This window comes from Elephantulus edwardii, unplaced genomic scaffold, assembly GCF_000299155.1.
Source record: "Elephantulus edwardii isolate Elephantulus edwardi_28Jun2011 unplaced genomic scaffold, EleEdw1.0 scaffold00291, whole genome shotgun sequence".
Classification (NCBI taxonomy): domain Eukaryota; kingdom Metazoa; phylum Chordata; class Mammalia; order Macroscelidea; family Macroscelididae; genus Elephantulus; species Elephantulus edwardii.
The window spans coordinates 1,423,216-1,427,101 of NW_006400041.1; positions in this window are offsets into that span (position 1 = coordinate 1,423,216).

The following is a 3,886-nucleotide window of genomic DNA, read 5'->3' on the forward strand; positions in this document are numbered from 1 at the left end:
GAAAGTCTATCTTAAATTACTAAATAATATTTTTTAAAGAATAAAGAATCTCAGTTTCTTCACTCAGATTTGCCAAATATTAACCTTTTATGTAGTTTTCAGAGGCCTTTGAGTCTACCATGACTCAGCAACCCTACAAACAGAATGAACTCTGCCCTCCCCTCGTACTCTAACTATGCTTATGTGCTGTCAACTACTTGTCCAATTGTGAAGATTTAATTTTTTTCTAGTGTCATCTATACTGAAGTATAATACATACTGAAGTCTTTAATTTTCTTCAGGGATTGTTTAAAGTCCTATTTCAGCAAGTGAGTTTGTGTTATATGTATAATGCAAGTTGTCGATGAGGCTTTCTCCAATCCAGATGCCTCATTCTTTGCCATATTGCCCAGGTTCCTGAGTGATTCAATCAATGTAATTCAAGAATACAGATTTAAATAGGTATGGAGAAAGGAGTCAACACTGACTCACACCTGTCCTGATTTTAAATCATGCACTCATTGTTTTCCCTCAAATGACTGTTTCTTGGTCCATGCATAAGAGGTGCATGAAAACAATTAAGTTGCTCTGACTTTCCCATTTTTCCCCACATTATCCATAATTTATTACAATCTGCATAGTCAAGTACCTATGTATCATCAATAAACACAAATATCTTTCTAGTATGTTCTGTTTTCAGGCAAGATCCATCTAATGTCAGCAATGATATCCCTTGTTCCTCAGCCTCTTCTGAATCCAGCTTAAATTTCTGGCAGTTCCCTGTTCATTTACTCTTCTAGTCATTTTTTAAATGATCTTCAGAAATATTTTACATGCATGTAATAGCAATGATATGGCTCAGTAACTTCCGTATTCTTTTAGGTCAACTTTTTGGGGAATGGGAACAAATATGTCTTTCTCCTAGTTGGTTAGCCAAGTAACTGTCTTCCAGATATCTTGGCATAGACAGTTAAGCACAACCAGGGCTGCATCTGATGGTTGAAGACACTTCCATTGGAATTCCATCAGGTCCTGGGGGTCTTATTTTTTGTGAATGCCTTCAGTGCACCCTGAACTTCTTTCTTTAGGAATTTTAGTACTTGATGGTATATTATTTCCTAAAACAGTTGTAAGTGCTAACCAATTCTATTTGGTTGAGTGATTCTGTGTATCCCTTCCATCTTCTTTTCATGTTTCCTTTGTTATTTAAAATTTTGCTCACAGGATCCTTCAGTATTGTAACTTGAGGCTTGAATTTGTGCTTCAGTTTTTTTCAACTTGAGAAATGCCAATTATATTCTTCCCTTTTAGGTTTCTAACTCCAGATCTTTGCAGATTTCATTACAATACTTTTTTTAAAAAAAATATGCTTTACTTTGTCTTGAGCTGCCTTTTGAAATACTCTGTTTAGCTCTTTTCCTTCAGCCCTATTTACTTTTGTTTTAGCCTCTCTACATACTATAACAGGATTCAGAGCTGGAATCTTCTAACATCCATATTGGTCTCTTCTTTTTTTTCTTGTATTTTTAATACGTGTTTATGTCTTCATTATGTCCTTGATACCATCCCACAGCTTAACTATTCTTTTGTCACTAATGTTCAGTGCTTCAAATCTGTTTTGGAGATGGTTTCCAATCAGGTAGGATATACTCAGTGTTGTATTTTGGCTACTGTGAATTTGTTTTAATTTTAATTTTCTTAGTCTTCTTTATTAGCAACTGATAGTCTGTTTCATAGCTAATCTCTAGCCTTGTTTTGGCTGATGATATTGAACTTCACCACCATCTTTTTCCAGAGATACAGTCAATTCTATTCTATTCTATTCTATTCTATTCTATTCTATTCTATTCTATTCTATTCTATTCTATTCTATTCTATTCTATTCTATTCTATTCTATTCTATTATTCTATTCTATTCTATTCCGTGTATAAGTTGCTGTTGTTGTCATATGCCATCAAGTCAAGCCAATAAACAAGAGCTCTAAACCCTGTCTTATTTATACTTGAGTCCATTGTTAGGATCACTATGTCAATCCACCGTGGTGAGAGCCTTCTTTTCTTTTGCTGAGTCCTCTTTTCCAAGCATGATGTCTTTTCTCCAAGGACTGGCGCCTCTTGATAACATGCCCAAAGTATCTTAAAACATCACCGCTTGGATCAGGCACACCTGAGTCTTAAAACGGACATCCTTTCTCTTTAGCACTTTGGAGAAATCCTTGATAGCAAATTTTCTCAATGTAGCATGTCTTTCGATCTCTTGGCTGCTGGCACTGATGGTGTTGATTGTGGATCCAAGCAAGTTGAAACCACTGACAACTTCAATCTTTTCTCCACCTATCACAATGTTGCCTGTTGGCACACTGGTGAGGGCTTTTGTTTTCTTGATGTTGAGATGTAATCCTTATTGAGGGCTATAGTCTTTGATTTTCTGCAACAAGCGCTTCAGGTCCTCCTCACTTTTAACAAGCAAGAGTGTTTCACCAGAATAATACAGGTTACTGTTGCCTCTTCCTCCAATTCTGATGCCACATTCTTCTCCATATACTCCAGTTTCTCAAATTATTTGCACAGCATACAGATTGAATCAGTATGGTAAAATAATACAACCTTGACACACCCCTTTCTTGATTTGAAAACATGCAATGTTTCCTTGCTCTATCTGGCTGACAGTCTCTTGGTCTAGGTACAGATTTCGCATGAGTACAATTCAGTATTATGTGATCCTCATTCTTCTCAACATTAGCCATAACTTGTTATGATCCACACAATCAAATTTTTGCATAGTCAATAAAATACAGATAAGACATCCTTCTGGTATTCTCTTTAAGTCAAGATCCATATGACATCAGCTCTGACATCCTTGGTGCTGTGGCTTTTTCTATACACGCTGTTGTTACATACTGTTGAGTCAGAACTGACTCATAGCTTACCTTCCTTCCAATGGGTTTTCAGAAGTAGTTAACCACACACCAAGAATTCCCTATCTTTCTCCCAGAGAACAACTGGTTTACTCAAACCACATGCCTTTTGATTGATAGTTCATTTCCTTACCACTAAGCTACCAGAGCTCCCTTCTGAATATAGCTGCTGCTTATGTTTCTGAAGAAGATATTTGCAATGTATAGGTCTATAAATGTATGTTTATGTTGTTGTTATGTGCTGTTGAGTCGTTTGCAACTCATAGCGACCCTATGTACAACAACCCTAAACCCTGCTCTATCCTATGCCAATCGCACTGCCTCTGACACACCCATCCCGATTACCCCAGTCACTGAATCAATCCACCTCATAGAGGGCCTTCCCCTCCTGCGCCGTCCCTCCACCCTCCCAAGCATGATGTCCCTCTCCAAGGACCTGTTCCTCCTTGTAACATGTCCAAAGTATGTCAGACGAAGCCCCAGAATCCTTGCCTCCAAGGAGTAGTCCGGTTTAACCCTCTCCAGGATGAATCTGTTTTCTTGGCAGTCCATGGTACATTCAATACTCTTCTCCAGCACCACAGCTCAAAAGCATCCACTCTCCTTCAATCCTCCCTACTCATTGTCCAACTCTCTGATGGATAACAAGTGATTGCAAAGACCATGGCCTGTATCAGACACACCTTAGTCTCCAGAGACACACCGTTGCTCTTGAGTGCTTTAGAGAGGTCCCTAACTGCAGACTTTCACATCACAATACGTTTTTTTATTTCCTGACTGCTGGTGCCAAGAGTGTTGATGTGGAGCTGAGCAAACTGAAGCTGTGAACAATCTCAATCTCTTCACCATCCATCCTGATGCTGCTAATTGGTCCAGTGATGAGAATCTTTGTCTTCTTGACATTGAGCCTCAGTCTATACTGAAGGCTGCAGTCCTTGACCCTCTGCAGCAAGTACATGAGGTCCTCCTCAGTTTTAGCAAGCGGGGTT